Source organism: Bidens hawaiensis, unplaced genomic scaffold (genome assembly GCF_021521415.1).
Source record: "Bidens hawaiensis isolate Kalapana, Puna unplaced genomic scaffold, B.hawaiensis_p1.1 tig00014895_1, whole genome shotgun sequence".
Taxonomy (NCBI): Eukaryota; Viridiplantae; Streptophyta; class Magnoliopsida; order Asterales; family Asteraceae; genus Bidens; species Bidens hawaiensis.
In genome coordinates this window covers 389,933-409,619 of record NW_027492316.1, presented here as the reverse complement: position 1 = coordinate 409,619, position 19,687 = coordinate 389,933, and positions in this window count along the sequence as shown.

Sequence of the window (19,687 nt, the reverse complement as noted above, 5' to 3'; positions counted from 1 at the left end):
ACGAATTTGTCGAGGTAGGGTTTACAGACTCGGTTCATGAGATCCATGAACACCGCTGGCGCATTTGTTAGCCCAAAAGGCATAACTAAAAATTCGTAGTGGCCGTAGCGAGTCCGAAACGCGGTTTTTGGGATATCCTCCTCTTGAATTCTAACTTGGTGGTATCCCGATCTAAGATCAATTTTTGAGAAATAGCTCGCACCTTGTAGTTGGTCGAACAAATCATCGATTCGGGGAAGAGGATACCTATTTTTGATGGTTAATTTGTTCAATTCCCTGTAGTCAATGCACATTCGAAGGCTTCCGTCCTTCTTTTTCACAAATAGTACAGGTGCACCCCACGGGGAATAACTGGGACGTATAAACCCCTTATCCAACAATTCCTGCAACTGGTTGGATAGTTCTTGCATCTCGGACGGTGCAAGTCTGTAAGGGGCCTTAGCAACAGGGCCGGCTTGAGGTAATAAGTCGATTCTGAATTCGACTTGTCGGGTTGGCGGTAATCCAGGAAGTTCTTCTGGGAAAACTTGTGGAAATTCGCGTACCACTGGAATATCGTCCACTCGTTTTTCCTCAGAATCAGTGGCCGTCAGGCTCGCTAAATACGCCACACATCCCTGACGCATATATTTTAGCTCCTTGAGGTGAGATATAAATGGCATCATATTGCCCGACTTATCACCCTGCACTAATACTTCTTCGTCATCCGACACCCGGATTTTGACGAGTTTCTTTTCACAATTTATTTCTACCTTGTTGCGTGCTAACCAATCCATTCCCACTATCACATCAAAACTACCCAGTTCTACTGGTAACAAGTCAATCAGGAAGGATTGTTCGTTTAGAATAAAAGGACAATTCCGAACAATTTGATTGACTATCATGGTCTTACCGTTAGCAACTTCTACGGTATAGGGTTCTATGGATTCACTAACCGGCATGTTTGCTAATGACAGGAATTTAACGGAGACGAAACTTCTATCAGCACCCGTATCAAATAATACAGAAGCGTAATGGTCAGAAACAAGGAATGTACCTGTCACTACGCTGGGGTCCTGACGTGCTTCGCTCGTCCCTATCACGAAAGCTCGGCTTCTGGCCGGGTTGGACGACGATGTCTGACCCGCGGGTTGCCGCCCATTTCCTCCCTGGTTCAGCTTCGGACAGTTTTTCTTAAAGTGATCTGTGCTACCGCATTCGTAGCAAGCACGGCTGGTGGTCACCAATTGGTTTCCTTGTGGGTTTTGCTGTTGGGTTGGTTGGTTCCTAAATGATTGCGCACGGATAGGTTGCGGTTGACGGTTCAGGTTGTTCAAGCTTGTCCTACATCTGGGTGTGTAGTGCCCAATCCTTCCACACCGGTGGCACACCACCTCTTTGCACACGCCACCATGGTGGTAACCACATTTCCCACATTTAGGAAACGTTCCCCTCTGCGGTTCATGCCTTCCGCCCGAACTAGTCATGGCGTAGTTCTGGGCAGTGGGTCTAGCACGTTTACCTTGCTGTTTCTCTCGGATCCTATTGTCATACGTACCTCGCTTTCCCCCAGCCGACTCTCCTGTCGCCTTTATCGATCCGCTCCTTAAGAAATCATACGTGACAATACCAGCCTGTGTCACTGCACCCTCATACGTCTGGTGCCCTCCCGCGTTAACTATACTCCTCACTACTGGAGTAAGTCCCCAAATATAACGTTCCACCCTCTTTGACTCTGGGGTGACCAACCACGGCACTAATCGTGACAGTTCATTAAACCGGTTGGTATATCCCAAGTGGTCCGCCCCATGCATTTCCAAGTTCCACAACTCATGTTCCAGTTTCTGCAATTCATTCTTTGGGCAGAAATGTTTCAAAACAAGATCCTTAAGCTCTGTCCAGGTCATGCGGTTTGTCGCCGCCTGACCTCGAGTCTGTACTATGGTGTTCCACCATGTCAAGGCATGGTCTGTGAACGTACAGGTGGCGTACTTAACGACACAATCCTCGGGACAGTTGCTGATATTCACCACTGACTCTATTTTCTCTAACCATTTCACTAACCCATTCGGTCCTTCCGACCCGTTAAACTCTAAAGGCTTGCATAACATAAAGTCCTTGATTGAACAACCCCTGGATGGTCCAGTGCGGTTGGTCTCTACAGTAGGTATAGGGCCATTACTGTCGGTAGCGACCACCGTAGGCGGTGCGTCATTACTCGGAATCGTGTTATCGGTAGGTGGAGGATTAGCATTATGTTCCCCGCCATTATTTATGGGCGTTTGATTGCTCGGAGGGGTTGGATTAGACGAATTATTAATACTGGCGGCGATGCGCGATACTATATCCGGTATCGCCGCCTCCAACTGTTGAGCAATCAAACGGCTCACATCTACTTCCGATATTTTCGTTGATCGTTTCGGTGCCATTCTACACAACATCAAGAAAACACATATAATTAATACCATTCCAAATTATGAAACACAAAACACATTCCATACATTAATAAACATTAGTACATATTACACAAACATCCGTTTACATACTTCCCAGTCATCATTACATAACTAAGTTTTAATACAAAGGGCCTATGTTGGTATCATCCTCGACATAACCCGCAATGGGTCAGTGCTTGAATGATACCCAAAAGTATCGATAATGATATGCCCTACAAGAGACCCCCTATGGGCCAGTGGTTGTATCATAACTAAACAAGATTCACTCCATGTTAGCATCACCACTAACTGCTCACATGGAGTATCAAAAAGCGGTTCAAGATTCTACCATCTAACACATCTACACACGGTGGTAAACCAACCCCACCAACACCGCCACCATAACCCGGATTCGGGTTTCCATCCGGCCGATCAACCAGTGGGAGTATGAGCACTCCCTCTTTAACTGGTCAATAGCATACTGGTGATCCAGTATGCAGTCCCCGAGGTACGTCCGCCTCTGTACCCCCACGACCAGGGCGGCAGAGTGCTCGTTCACCTGTTCGGTGAGCACACGTAGCCAGGCCACCAAGTCCCGCTCCTGCCTTGGAAGACCCCACACAGGTAGGGTCGCAGGCTCGGGTTGGGGGCGGGAAGACTCGCCCCTGTGGTAAGTGGATCTGGGTGGGGTAACGGTGGGCGAGACATACGGGGCACTGATCCGCGCCGTGAGGCGGGGACCGTGTCTGGGGGGAATCGGGGCGGTCTGTGGTGCGGGTGGTGTAGGAGATCTGGTAACCCTAGCAGGGGAGGGTAAACTAGCACTCCTAGCTGGGGTGGTCTGTCTAGAGGCACTATGACTAGCCTCTGAAGGCTCGGAGCTGGGTGCTAAACTTGGGCTTCCAGAGGCCCCGGAACTGACCTCTTCCGGGTCCTCTTCCGTCGACACACTAGGTGTTCTTGCCATTTTTACCTGCACACAAGTTAACAAACATATAGTCCCTTTCCATAGTGTAATTCATAATTAAATTAATCATGCACTTACTTATACAATTTTGCCACATAATAATATTATTATACATTTACACATATGTTGCCAATTTTACCTATTTAAGTCCCCCGTGACTTCCCCTGAATTCCCTCGTGCAGACAAGTCTGTTATTATGTTCCGGACCATAATAACCCACTTGTCCAACCAAGTTCATCCCGATCTCGTCACTATATATTATTAGTTGATATTCAGATCCTATAATACTTGAGCTACTGGTTATATTTTAGGTATCTTTTTCAGACATCCTAATTCTTTATAACCATTGGCTCTAATACCAAGTTCTGTAACACCCCGTAACCGCAGCGGAAACGTACACGGGATGCAACAGACACATCTGATATCAACAGCATTGCTTATAAAGAAAATACCACTACATTAATTTATAACATATTACATTGTTGCGAGTTTCATTACTGTCTAGGTGTTACACACATGTTTTACCGATAAGACATTAATATATATTCATTACAAAATACAGAGCAGCAAGCTTCCAACAGGTAGAACAGATAGTTAAGCACATATCAATCATTCCAACTTGGGCATACCTAGAAAGCATGTAAAGAAAACGGGTCAACTACGAATAGTTGGTGAGTTTCACTAATTTAAATAAACCATAGATCAGTATAAAAATCATATGTTAATGATGAAATTATGCTAAGCCGTAAGTGAAAACTCTATTAACCCAAAAACACATTAAATGACCCCTGGGGACACTGTTAACCCAGAACATATCCAATAACCCCTGGGGACACTGTTAACCCAGTACAAATCAAATAACCTCAGGGGACACTGTTAACCCAGAGCATATCAAATACCCTCTGGGGACGCTGTTAACCCAGAACCATATCCAATACCCCCTGGGGACACTGTTAACCCAGTACATATCAAATAACCTCAGGGGACACTGTTAACCCAGAGCATATCAAATACCCTCTGGGGACGCTGTTAACCCAGAACCATATCCAATAACCCCTGGGGACACTGTTAACCCAGAAACATATCCAATACCCTCTGGGAACACTGTTAACCCAGAAATATATCCAATAACCCTCTGGGAACTAAGTTACCCCAGAACAATTCCACCCGATAAACAAATTATCTATTCTATGCATCATACCATATATATATATAAAAATATACAAGTGTTTCCATACGATCGGTATGTACTTAGATAATTTAACACAAACATGCTTTCCGCCCCGGGAAAATATTTAAAACAGTTCATTAAAAGGGGCTCGTGAAAACTCACCTTTTTGTGAGTCTGTGGGTAATACAATGAACAGCTACGTGCCTGGATCTGTAATATAATATCTAGTCGTTACTATATAATTCCCATAAACTAAATCCGTATTAATCGGTACATCTGGGGACATTGTTAACCCAGTACTGTACTCGATCCGGGGACAACGTTAACCCCGTGACACTTCTAAGGACTCAGATGGTAACATTGCTTAGAGTTTGACAGTCAAAATTATCATTTTTATGTTTTCTTCGATTCGCGTGCCTAGCACGGTTATCCGTTTTTAAGTTTCAAAAATGAGTTTGGCCACACCCGACCCACAAATGGTGTTTGAATGCTATTTTAGTTAAAGTGATGAAATTAGAGCTCGGTTTAACACCCCGTTTGGCCGCGGGGCCCGTTTCCGTCATTTAGGTGCCGGAAATAGTAAAATCGGGTAAAATTACCCAAATCATCCGAATTATTTTCGGATGACTTATTTTTACTTAATTTACTTAGATTTATGAAAATAGTCCATTTTTAGGTTTTTATATGCCAGTCAGCTCGCTTATGCGAGTTTTGCCGGTTTACACGTTTTAAGCTTTAAAAATTTGTTTTTATGTTCCTTTTAGCACAAATAATTACCCGTTTAGTCTCGGGTCTTGAAATTTTGCACAAAACTTATTTTGACAGTAAGACATTTTATAAAAGTTTTCCAGATTTATTTTCTTATATTTACATTTATTTATCTATTTTTAAACCTTTTTAAAACACTAAATATGTCAAAAATACCAAAAGACTTTAGAAAAATCCCAAATTTTTCTGGGATGATCCTTGCCATCCTCATAACTCCCTGGAATTTTTCCAGAACTTAAAACTCATTTTTCAAGCCATTTTCACCCAAAACCGAGCTAGAAAGCCCTAGAACTCGTTTCACCGAAAAGCCTACTTAGACTTTTCCAACTGAGCTCCAATTTTGTGGGTGACTTTTATATGTTATAAAAAGCTTATCTTAAATTTTCCAGAATTTTTCATCAAGTTTAGCTATTTTTCACCATTTTTGGCCAAAACCGAGCATTAAATTCACCAAATATTCATCTTTTATCCAAAAATTACCAAATATTCACAGATCTCATATTTTCATGTGTAGATCATCTCTGTGAAATTTCGTGACCCGACTCTAAGCGTGCTACAATCTGTCCAAATTTCATATACACACGAAAACCGAAATATCTTGTGTTTTCTAGCGTTAGATCGCAAAGATCCGGGTTTCTAGCCTTTGCTAGCCACTAGATACAACACTTACAAGCACAATAACACTATACCAAGCAAACTATACCAACAATCAAACCATTTCTTTCATAGTGTCGGTTTTTAAGTAAAAACAAAGGTTTTAACCGTAAAAATCGTTCTCGACTCTTTTTACTCATTTCTTGGACCAAGATCCCTTGTATAACATGTATACATCTCTTGATTATGCAAGAGTCGGTTTCATCTCGAGCTTTCACCCGTCTTTCACATGGAAAACTCATTTGACAATATTTCAACCGTAAAATTTCGTTCTAAACACTTTTAACTCATCACTTGGATCAAGATCCTTTGTATAACTTGTATACATCCCTTGATCACACGAGAATCGGTTCCATCTCGGGTTTTCACCCATTTTTCACATGAAACTTCCTTTTCTCAAGATTATAGAGTTATAAACAAGAATCAAGCCTTAAAACATGTATATACCTTGAAAATTTTGGTTAAAACTTGATGATTTGGAAGAATACTTGAAGACTTGAGAGAATTTGAGAGAGTTTGTGAAGTAAAAAAAAAGAAAAATGGAATGTGTGTGTGTATAACAAGGCCGGCCAAGTGGTGGTGTGGGGGGGGGCCCACATCTCAAACCATGGCCACACATTTGGATTACACAATCCGGATAATGTTGTGGATAGTCTGGTTCAGTTCGTTTCTCGTTTAAACTCGTAATTCGGCTTAAAACGAGCATAAAATGGTCGTTTTTCGGGTTAAAATAAAATTTACATAAAACTGATTTAAAAACTTTAAAAACTTAACCCATGACATTAAAACATCATATTATTAATAATTACGCATCTTTTTCGGCTTGATTGATCGTCTCTTGCTTGGTTTGGTGTTAAAGGTTTCGTTTAGCGTACCGACGTACCATTAAATCGAAATCCTTTTTCTGTGCTATAATTCACCTAACCCGAAGCATTAATACTTCGCAAACATCACTTAAACATTATATACTTCGTCTATAATGTAATTCCCGATTCGTTCGGGTTTCAATAATCGTTCATTGGTTAATTGTAATTCCAATACGATTCACTATATAATCGAGTATGATTCGTACTATGAATCATATATACTCGTATAAACGTACTATAACTCATATAATCAGTATTAAATAACACGTAAATAGTATATTCCGGCTAGGGTATACCTGGATTTGCCGGAATCGTTACAGCTTCTCCTACTAATCTTGCTCCTAATCCTTCACCTTCTCTTATTGCTTCTGCTTTTAATAATGTTCCTGATCCTTCATCTTATATTCCTATTTCTGATCGTGTTTTAAGATCTTCGATATCTTCTAGTATGCCCTCATACTTAAATGACAATATTTGTAATAACTCTTAATTTTCTCATCATTGTTTCCACACTTTCACTAATTCATGCTCTTTTTCTCATCTTCTTCATTCCAGACAGTCTCTGACCCAGGCGATCTCTGATTTACATGAGCATACTTCGTCTAAGGAAACTGTTGGCATTCATGAATGGCAAGATGCCATGAAAGCTGAATTTCAGGCTATTGAAAACAATAATACTTGGGTTGTTATTGATCTTCCCCTGGCAAGCTATTAAATGCAAATGGGTGTTTAAAGTTAAACATAAAGAATATGGGATGGTTGAGTGTTGTAAAGCTAGATTGGTGGTGAGAGGGCATACTCAAAAAGAGGGATTGATTACAATGAAAACTTTTCTATTGTTATCAACCTGAATTTAAGGTTCTTAAAAACAATAATTCTTGGGTTGTTATTGATCTTCCCCCAGCAAGAAAGCTATTAAATGCAAATGGGTGTATAAAGTTAAACACAAAGCACATGGGATGGTTGAGTGATGTAAAGCTATATTGGTGGTGAGAGGGCACACTCAAAAAGAGGGGATTGATTACAATGAAAACTTTCCTCCTGTTATTAAGACGACCACTATTTGAATCCTTGCAGATGTTGCTACAAAAAGAAACTGACCTCTATTCTAGCTTGATGTCAATAATGGTTTCTTTCATGGGGATTTAGATGAAGATGTCTATATGTTGCCACCGCCTCGTATGCCGCTTTATTAATCAGGTGCTTAAGCTTCAGAAATCTTTATATTTTTTAAAAAAAGTCTTCTAAACAATGGTATAGGAAATTTCTTTTGAATTACGATTAAAAGGGTATATGGGTTCTCAGAATGATCATTCTTTGTTTTCAAAGACTATGGGGTCCTCAGTGGTATATGTTGTTGTATACGTCGATGACATATTACTTACTAGGATCAATCTGGAATAGATAAATAATCTCAAGAGTTTCCTGGACTCAACTTTCAAAATCAAAGATCTAGGAAACCTCAATTATTTTTTGGGTATGGAGGTTCTTTACACTACTAAAAGTGTTATCATGTCCCAACTAAAGTTTGCTAAGGACAGGTTTGCTGAATTTGATTCTTCCAATCTTCCTGTCACAAACTCACCATTGCCTCATCATTTACATGTTAAAGCTCATGACGGACATGTTCTTGATGACCCTTTACAATACATGAAGCTTGTCGTTAAACTTAATTATCTTACTCATACAAGACCAGATCTTGCTTTTGTTGATTTTTAAATCAATTCATGCAATGTCCAAGGATTTCTCATTGGAATGTCGCACTTCTTACACTCTCTTATGTCAAAGGATCTTTATCTCAAGGATTATTCTTCAATAATATTATTCTTCAATAATAATCCTTCCTTTGATCTACAAGATTTCCGTCACACCCCAACCTACGGAAAAACACCCAGGGCGTGACAATATTATATCATAGCTTAAAAGACACTAAAGTAATTACACGTGTCAATATCTAAATTATTCATTTCAAATATCAAATATGCAAAGCATTACAGTCAAAAGCATAAACATAAAAATTATTCTATATTCATCATGCAACCTAAGGTATCAATCTATTCTTTAACTTCTTTTTTCATCCCAAAAAGCTACATGCATCATGCGTGAAAATATATATATATTTGTCAACATAAAGTTGAGCAAGTAATCACGGTTTTTGTATATACATAATAAAAAGACAATTCCTTGCGATAAACATGAACTACTACAACTAGCATAACAATAATATAAAAAGGCTATTTCTCTCGTCCTAAAAGGGTCGAGTTACTCCGGTGGCGTATGATCATACTAATGAGGATGACATACCAACAACCATAACTCAAAAATAAAAACATAGTCATATTCACACGTATCAACTTAATTGAGCAATTGCATATCTACACAAATAGTGAAAACTATAATATATTTAATTTGTGAACGCATGACGCCCACAATATATAAAACGGTAAACAAGGGAATGTGAATTAATCACCGTATAGAGTATGATAAGTGAAGACGAGATGGTGATAGAAATTAAATTAGATGCGGTCGAGATCCTCGGGATACGTCGACAAGAGTTCATAGATGTTAACGGTATTGTTAATTATAGATGAAATAACAAGACTATGACGAATTTGGGATTCGATCGGTTATGAAATTTTACTTAGGAAATATCATAATTATTACTATTAAGGTCCTTGGTACTACTACTACCACCACCACCACCACCACCACCACTACTAGTAGTATTATCATTATTACAATTTTTATTATTATTATTTAAGTTTAATTTTACATAAAAAAGTAGACATTATATAAAATAATATATGTATATATTATCGAAAAAGTTAAAAGAAATATTTTGAACATGTAATAAGGTTTGGTTCGTTAGCGAGAATGGTAAAAGAAATATTATCCGCGTATATATATTTTTATATATAAACATGTATATGTGCATGTATGTATATATATTCTATGAGGATTAAAAATAAAATATAACTAAATATAAATTAAGTAAACCGGGTTTCGGTGGACTCGAAGGTTCGGTTTTGCCAAAATTATATTTAGAAAATAATATTATTATGTAATACTAATAATAATCAAAGAAAAAGTTTAATACTAAAACAAATACCAAAACCAGGTATATGGGGTTCGAATCCGCGCCATGGCCTGTTCCAAAGCTTTTACACTCACGCACCAGCCATCGGGCTGGTACGATAACTTGTGAAAGTTAGCATATTTTAAAATACATAAGCAAGATTGAACTTCATCCCAAATTAACTTTAAACCCTAGAATCAAAACAGTTTAACTGGTCCATGTTGTTTACAATTGATTTAGGGTTATTGTTTGCTGGTCAAAAACGATCTTATTGCATGATTAAGTTACATGGAATGATAATAGAATGGCGGATGACGGAGAACAAGAAGGTATGACACTGACTTGATCTTGAAACAGGTGTAGACGGCTTCGTTTGTTGTAATTAGGTTAGGGATTTGAGTCGTGATGATGAGGGGATGGTGTTGACGAGTTTAATTCTGTTTTGATCGTGTATTTATAGTGATTTGAGAATTATTAGGCCGTTGTTTGTTATGGTTATGATTAGGAATCAACTAGATATCAATTGTTATTGTTTTCCATGTTTAAAGTGTCGGTAGGGTGAGATTTTGGTTAATAACTGCTTTGGCAAGATCAATTTCATAATTAATTAGTTCGTGAAATAAGGAACAAGCAAGGTGGGGGGTATGGCTGCAAACGGGGAGAAGGAGAAGAGAAAGAAGAATATTTTGGTTATTTTGCAAATAACTCCCTGATTTTAGGTTGTGGGTGCAAAGGTGGTTTAAAGTTCGATGGAGGGTTGTTTTTGCATATATCTCATAGATGATTATTTATTAATTTAAAACATAAATAAAATATAAATATACTAAACAAATGCGAGAATTTTATTGATAAATTACCCAAATACAAAACGGATCGGGTAATGATTACAAAAACAAGAAACAGAAAACCCAAAATGTTACAGCATTCCCTACTTTTGGAAATTTCGTCCTGAAATTAAAGATTAAGCCGTAACGAAGAGGTGTGGGTACTTGGTCATAAGTTGGTCTTCACGCTCCCAAGTGAACTCGGGACCACATTTAGACTCCCAACAAACTTTGACAAGCGGAACACGACTACGCTTGGTCTCTTTGTCCATATGATCCATGATCTCAACATGTTTCTCCATAACACGCATAGATTCATCAATTTGTACTTCGTCAAGGGATATCTGGAGATTCCCCTCGGCTAAGAACTTCCTAACATTGGAAACATGAAAGGTCAGATGAACATTGGAGAGCTAATCGGGGAGATCGAGACGATATGCAACTCTACCAACCTTTTCAACGATCTCAAATAGGCCAACGAAATAAGGAGATAGCTTATTCCTTTTACCAAAGCAGACTACCCCCTTCAATGGAGATACTTTAAGGAGAAAACAATCACCAACATTGAACTCGAGAGGTTTATGGCGCTTATCGGCGTAGCTCTTTTGACGGCTACGAGCGGCAAGAAGGTTTTGACGAATAATAGCAATTGGATCGGAAGTTTCTTGAACAAGCTCGGGACCGGTGATTTGCGATTCACCAACCTTGTTCCAGCAAATCGAGGAACGACATCTTCGGCCTTAGAGAGCTTCAAAGGGTGCCATGCCAATACTAGTGTGAATGCTATTGTTGTTGGAAAACTCTACAAGTGGTAAGAAATTATCCCAATTGTCACCTAAATCTAGTATTCAAGAGCGGAGCATATCTTCGATAGTTTGAATTGTTTGCTTGAATTGACCATCGATTTGCGGGTGATAATCAATGCTTAGATCAATACGGGTACCCAAGGAGGTTTGCAATAAACTCCAAAAATGAGAGATAAACCGACCATCACAATCGAAAATTATGGTCAAAGGCTCTGTAATGGCAAATGATGTTCTCGACATGAAGTCGGGCTAATTCACTTACGCAGGACTTTTATCGGAAAGGTATGAAGTGAGCTGATTTGGTCAACCGATCAACAGTCACCCAAATACTATAATTGCGGCTTTGAGTAGTGGGGAGTTTGGTAATGAAATCCATGGCTATGTCTTCCCATTTCCAAACGGGGATCAGGGGTTGCTCGAGCAAGCCAATAGGCTTTTGATGCTCGGCTTTAACCTTAGAACAAATGAGGCATTTAGATACATATACCACGGTATGTTTCTTCATTCCCGACCACCAAAACATTGAACGAAATTGGCATACATTTTATCAACACCAGGATGAATAAAGTGTCGTGACTTATGAGCTTAATCGAGGACGAACATACGAAGACCGTCACGATAGGGAACCCATAATGGTTCAAATAGTAGAGTAAGCCATTACGTTTGCTTTCAAGTTGGTGTTCGGAGCCACACGACATCTTGTCGTATAAGGTACCTTCGGTGACAGAGACGTATTGCGCGTCAAAGATGCGGTATTGAAGGTCGGATTGTATGGTGACATAATTAAGCAAGATATATTTAATATGACTCTTACGACTAAGAGCATCGGCCACGACGTTCGCTTTCCCGGGTGGTAGCGAATTTCGTAATCGTAATCGCTTAACAATTTGGCCCATCGTCTTTGTCTCATATTGAGGTCCTTTTGGTTGAAAATGTGTTGTAAGCTTTTATGGTCGGTGAAGAATACACATTTCGTGCCGTAAAGGTAGTGTCTCTAAATTTTCAACGCAAAAACGCCCGCACCAAGTTCGATATCGTGCGTCGTGTAATTTTTCTCGTGAACCTTGAGTTGACGTGAAGCATAAGAAATGACATTGTCTCATTGCATAAGAACACAAACAATACCTTGGATGGAAGTATCACAAAAGACAACAAAATTGTCTTTGCCCTCGGGAAGGGCAAGGAATGTAATATTTCAAAGCATGTCCTTTAGGGTTTGAAACACTTCCTCTTGATCGGAACCCCATTTGCAATCTTTCCCTTTGTGGGTTAGTGCGGTAAGGGGTGAAGAAATCTTAGAAAAGTTGCGGATAAAACGACGATAATACCCCGCTGAACCAAGAAGTGAACGAACCTACGTTGGAGAGGATGTGGTTTTCAAATTTTAACGGCTTCAATTTTAACGGCATCAACATGAATACCTTTGTCATTGAAAATGTGGCACAAGAATGGAACTTGCCTTAGCCAAAATTTGCATTTGTAGAATTTATCGTAAAGTTGTTATTTTCGTAGCAAGTCAAGAATGGCGCGCAAATGGACTTTATGCTCGGTCTCAAATTTGCAATGTATCCAGATATTGTCGATGAAAACAATCACGAACTTGTCGAGGTAGGGTTTACAAACATGATTCATAAGGTCCATGAAACTGTGGGAGCATTAGTCAACCCAAAAGACATAACTCAGAACTCAAAGTGGCATAACGAGTACGGAAGCCGGTCTAGGGTATGTCGTGTTCGTGAACACGGAGTTGGTGATAACACGAACATAGATAAATCTTAGAGAAACATGCGGCTCCTTGGAGTTGATAGAAAAGATCATAGATACGCGGAAGGGGATCACGGTTCTTTATAGTAAGTTTGGTGAGCTCGTGGTAATCGATACACATACGAAGAGTACCGTCCTTCTTCTTAACAAACAAGACAGGTGCCCCCATGGAGACGAACTCGGGCGAATGAAACCTTTGTCCGTGACTTCCTAGATTTGATTGGAGAGTGCATCTCGGAAGGTGCGAGCCGGTAAAATGCTTTGGCTAAGGGGTTTGCTCCGGGCATGAGATCAATACGAACTCCACTTGACGAACGGGAGGGAGTCCAGAAATGTCATCAGGAAAGACTTTGGGGAAGTCGTGGACAATCGGGATAAAGTTTATTTTCTTCATCGGATTTTGTGCTGATATGGCGAAGAAAGAGACATACTTCTTGTGTAAGTAACGTTGGGCTTCGAAGCATGACATGAGGTTTAGCTTTGCGAAGAGTCTTTCTCTGGGAACGTTTAGAATCACACCCCCATCGATAGGGATTCGAATGAGTTTCTCGAAACATAGAATTTCGGCACGGTGGAGAGAGAGCCAATCCATACCAACGATGACGTCGAAGCTACCCATTTTCATAGGGATAAGGTCGATAGAGAATTTTGCCCATTGAGAGTAAGCGTGCAATTCCGAATGACGGACTCAATAGTGATCGAACTACCGTTAGCTATCTATACCGTGAAGGGCTTAGATAATTTACTACGGAGCATATAAAGGTCTTAGATAATACCGAAGCATGGTGATTATTAACTAGAAATGTATCGTTCACCACATCATTCGATCTTCGGGCTTGATGAGCATTGGTGGTGAAATCTCTCCCTTGAGTTCATTGGGGTGCTTGGGTTTAAGAAGTTGGAGGGGTTGGAGCTTAATAGGTTTGTATGACCATGGGTTGGGCTTGGGGAGTTGGAGGAGCCATGATTTAGGATACTTGGGGTTGGTAAGCTTTCACTTGATAGGCTTGGGAGGTGTAGTAGGTTGTGGTGCAACATAAGCTTGGTGGACTTGAGCGAGTCGAGGACACGCGTTGCGAAGGCGATTTGGGTCACCGCAATTGTAGCAAGCCCTAACATGGTTAATGATTTAAGCACGGGGGGACGGCTCGGTTGGGTTGATTTGATGGTACGAACCGCGGTGGAGCGGCTTGCACATGAGGTGCTTCTCGACAATATTGGGTAAGGTGGTCGAACCAGTGGCAATTGGCGCACACCCGACAAGTGGATTGGGTTGGATGGTGCCGTTGGCAAGTATTGCAATACGGGTGTGGGCCGGTATAGGGCTTCATGTTTGGAGGGGCTTTGGGCTAAGACATAGTTTTGGGAGTTGGGTTTTCTCTTGTTATTGTGATAATGGGAAGAGTAATTGTTGTTGTGCTTGGAGAATTCGGGCCTAGAGGAATCGAGCTTGTATTCTTTAGTGGACTCGGGTGTCGGCTTACCATTGGGTTTCTTGGAACTCATACGCGTCTAGGTACTGGCCTTAACGTGGTTCTCAGTGAGGGTATCGGCTAGAGTGATGGCATCATGAAGGATTTTCAGGTAAAGGCTCCTAATGGAATCTTGATTTGCATAGGCAACCCCAAGATGCACTTATCAATGGCCCGCTCCAAAGGAGTGACCATATGCGGGATGAGGAGGCTCAATTAGTGGAATCGATTATTGTAAGTGGTATTATCACCACCTTCTTGCTTCAATTTCTAAAATTCCTCTTCCAGCTTACAGAGTTCATATTCTTGGCAGAACCTTTCTAACATGCGCTTTTTGAGGTCGTCCCATGGCAAAGCCATGGCAACCTCAACTCCAAGAGCGTACTTTTTACCATTCCACCAAGTGAGGGCACTCAGTTTGAAGACGCTTGAGGCGTAGGTGGTCTTTTTATCTTCCACCCACGCACAATGTAGGAACACATTTTCCATATGTTTGAACCATTGAAGGAGGGCGGTAGCACCCTCGGCTCCAACGTAATCGGTTGAACTAGCATTCGTGAATTGCTTGAAGGAGCAAGCAGTTGGGTTCGGATTCACAGGTGTGGCAGCACCATTCACGGTTTGGAGCTCAGAGATGATTGTCGGGCGGGCTTCTACGATTCCCTTATAAATGCGGGATGACATGCTACGGCCAGAGTTGTCGGTTCAACGGTTATAGTTAATGAGGCGGGAAGTCATATTGCAAGGGTAAAATGTGTAAATTTTCGTGAGACTCAGGTAAGTGTTGTAAATATATGAGTTTGCATAAATTGATACTTGTGAATTTTATTAACAATTTGAGGTTGATATTGTTATTGAGGTTGAGAATTTCATCACTTATCAGACTTGATTATATAAAATTTTATCATCTTTAATATTATAAGAACAATAATAATAACAAAACATAAAAAATGAAATATATGAGTTCATTTGTTGGTTAGGGTTTCATGAACCACCATGGGTCCTTCCAACAAAATGAGAAACATCGAAAATCAAATAAAAAAAATCAATTAAAATCAAATTGGGGGGTGTTGAGGTAGACAGTTGAAGTAATTCGGGAACCACCCAGTAATTACTTACTTCACCCATCTATTCATCTAAAACACAATGCGGAAAAACCGAGTTTAGTCACGAACCACCATGAATTCGGTTATAAATTAAGGGTGATCGTCACATGACCACATTTGACACAATAAGGTTAGTATATTCGTTAACGTTTGGTGTGATATGCTTTGGCTTAATAATTTTCACACCCTCACCGAACACTCCAGGAAGGCAACCGGGTCTCACAGATGATTGATATTTATGCGCATTTCACTTCCTAAGGCTCGCAAGCCTTGGTGTCAACAGTTCGGTGAACAAGTATGTCCCCCTTACGATTACTACATATCCATCACACGAATAATCCTCAAGGAGAGGGGAATAAAAAGGTGGGAATTATTAAGGAAATTTTCGATTGAAAATCATACTAGAGTTTTGAAAATACTTTTTGAGGGTGAGGCATAGCCTTGGAAGAAGTGTGTTCTTTTATGTACAATTGTATATAATAAACAATTTAAATATGCTAAGCCATGTACAAATATTTAAACAAATAGGGTGCATTTATAGGAACACATATATGGACTCTAAGCATGCTACTAGGTCATTACGTCTAACGACTTACCTTATAGCATTCGGCTCTGATACCAACCTACGGCAAAACATGTATATATTATCGGAAAATATTAATCTCATATATATATTATACCTTTTTTTTTCTTTATTTATAAACATGTATATGTGCATATATATATATATAAATGCACATATACATGTTTATAAATAAAGAAAAAAAGGTATAATATATATAAAGAATATATATATATATATATATATATATATATATATATATATATATATATTCGTTTGAGGATTAAAAATAAAATAGAACTAAAAATAAATTAACTAAACCGGGTTCCGGGAGACTCGAAGAATCTGTTTTTCCTAAAATTATATTTAGAATATAATATTATAAGTAATAATAATATTAATCAAAGAAAAAGATTAATAATAAAAAAATACCAAAATCGGGTCTAGGGGGTTCGAACCTGCGCCCTGGCCGGTTCTAAATCTTTAACACTCACGCATCAGCCATCAGGTTGGTGCGTTAACTTGTGAAAGTTAGCACTTTTTAAAATACATAGGTAAGATTGAACTTCATCCCAAATTAACTTTAAACCCTAGAATCCAAAACAGTTTAGGATGCATATTGTTTACAATTGATTTACGGTTATCGTTTCATGGTTAAAACGATCTGATTGCATGATTCATTTACCTGGAATGATAACAGAATGACGGAGAACGAAGAACAAGAAGGACCGACACTGACTTGATCTTGAAACAGGTGTAGACGGCTTCGTTATTTGTAATTAGGTTAGGGGTTTGAGTCATGATGATGAGGGGATGGTGTGGACAAGTTTAATTGTGTTATGATCGTGTATTTATAGTGATTTAAGAATGATTAGGCCGCGGTTCGTTATGGTTATGATTATGAATCAACTAGCTGTCAGTTGTTATTGTTTTCCATGTTTAAAGTGTCGGTAGGATGCGATTTTGGTTAATAACCGATTCGGCAAAATCACTTTCATAATTATTCTGTGGATTGAGGAACAAACAAGGTGGGTGGGGGGTATGGAAGCCGACGGGGAGAGGGAGAAGAGGAAGAAGAGCATTTTGGTAAATTTGCAAATAAGTCCCTGATTTTAGGTGGTGGGTGAAAAAGTGGTTTAAAGTTAGATGGAGGGTTGTTTTTTGTTTATTAATTTAAAACATAAATAAAATAAAAATATACTAAACAAATGCGAGATTTTTATTGATAAATTAACCGACTACAAAATGGGTCTGGTAACTGTTACAAAAACAATAAATGGAAAACCCGAAATGTTATACTTTCTGTGATTCAGACTTGGCAGCATGTCCTAATTCTCGTCGCTTGGTTAGTGGTTTTTATGTTATTCTTGTGGGCTCTCTGATTTCTTGGAATTCTAAAAAGTGACCAATTGTTTCCTTGAGCCCGGCTGAAGCCGAGTACCGCTCTCTTCAACGGGTAACTGTTGAACTTGCTTAGCTGACAAGACTTCTCTCAAAGTTCAATGTTCCTAATATTACTCATGTCATGCTTAAATGTGATAGTCATGCTGCAATTTATATTTTCAAGAATCCTGTGTTTCATGAGCGAACTAAGCACATAGAGATTGACTGTCATTTTGTTCGTGAAAACTTACAAGACGGTCTGGTGACTTTGGTGCATACCAACACGAAGAATCAGCTTGCTGACATTTTTACTAAGAGCCTACCCAGTTTCACTCGCTTTTATGCAAGTTGGTGTTTTCTCAACCTCCAACTTAAGGGGGATGTGAGCGTATATAATTATACGTTGGACATACACAGGCGTATATGTTATACGCCGTGTAAGTATAACATATACGCCCGTGTATGCATGTCTATATATATTGTTTCTTGTTTTTGTAACCTTTTGTTATGAGATAACAAAATTTTCCTTGCTGCATTTCTTCATTTATTTTCATGCCATCATTTTTCAACGATTACATCTTAGTCTAAATTTCTAGTGACATACATGAAATAATGAAGATTTAATGACCATTTTTTTCTCTCTCTCTCTAAAAATGGTATCTTTTAAAAATTTTATCATAATAGTATCCATTGCTAGTAGGCAAATTATATGGCATGTGGTTTATTGAATTTTGCACCTCCTAAATCAGGAAATATATGGACCACAAGGTAGTAAAGATAGATGCCCACTAGAGTCAGCCTGCGCATAATTTTTAAGCTGCCAGGTGTTTGAATCAACTCTGGACCACCCTAGCAAGGATCTGCTCAACAGTCATTGTCTGCTCAGAACCTTTTTGTAAGTGAGTACCCAAAAGAAAAAAAAAAATTCACGTCAAAACAAAACAAAACAAGTCGGGTAAAAACAACATGCTCGTATGAATAGTGGGAGCTAAATTTGATTTAACTTGTTCGTGCTTGAAGAGGTAGGTCCCAGCAGAGGTGGTTAGGACCCGCAAGACTTCCTTAAAAGGAGACGTCTGCGCAGTTGAACACGCAAGACTCCTTAAACGGACGTCTACGCAGTTGAACCCGCAGACTTCACCATAGGGACGTCTGCGCCGCGACCTACCAAACCCGCAGGACCCACCACGCTCAGAGTTGTGACGACCTCACATGCGGTACGCAAGCTGGTCTCGCAGGAAATGCCTCCCTATGGTTTCCAAGTATCCGCCTGTTCCCGCAGGTGCGGATACCCGCCATTAGGGACTGGCCACCCGCGCAGCATGGCTACACGCATAAGGCTCAGACTCATAATAATTCAGTAGTCACCTGAAGAAGGAATGAGCAAAGCCGGGAACATTCCCGCATAAAGGCGGGAGGGGGAAAACTCCCGCCTAAATGAGCCAGTCCGTATAATAATGGAGGATCTTTTGTGTGATACCTGACGAGGTATGGACAAAAGATCTGACCAACGATACGACAGCTCACTGATAGCAGCATGGCAGACAACACGCCACAGCACTGTGACCAATAGCCGCCGCCTGCTCACCAACTCCTGCCATACCACGTGCCTAGCCTGTAGTTGGTGGAAAAGGAAAAGTGAACAGCACGCCTGGTCACTGTCAGCCGCTACCTATCCACCAATTACCAGCAGAGCACGTGCGTAGGCCACAGTTGGCAGAGTAGTAGGCCGGCTAAACCTCCTTGGAAACTCACCTTCGGCTATAAAAGACATCAAATGGTATTATCATTTCATCATCTAATATCTTGTATAATTTACCTGATTACTGCTCTAGTATTCTTAATATACTTTTA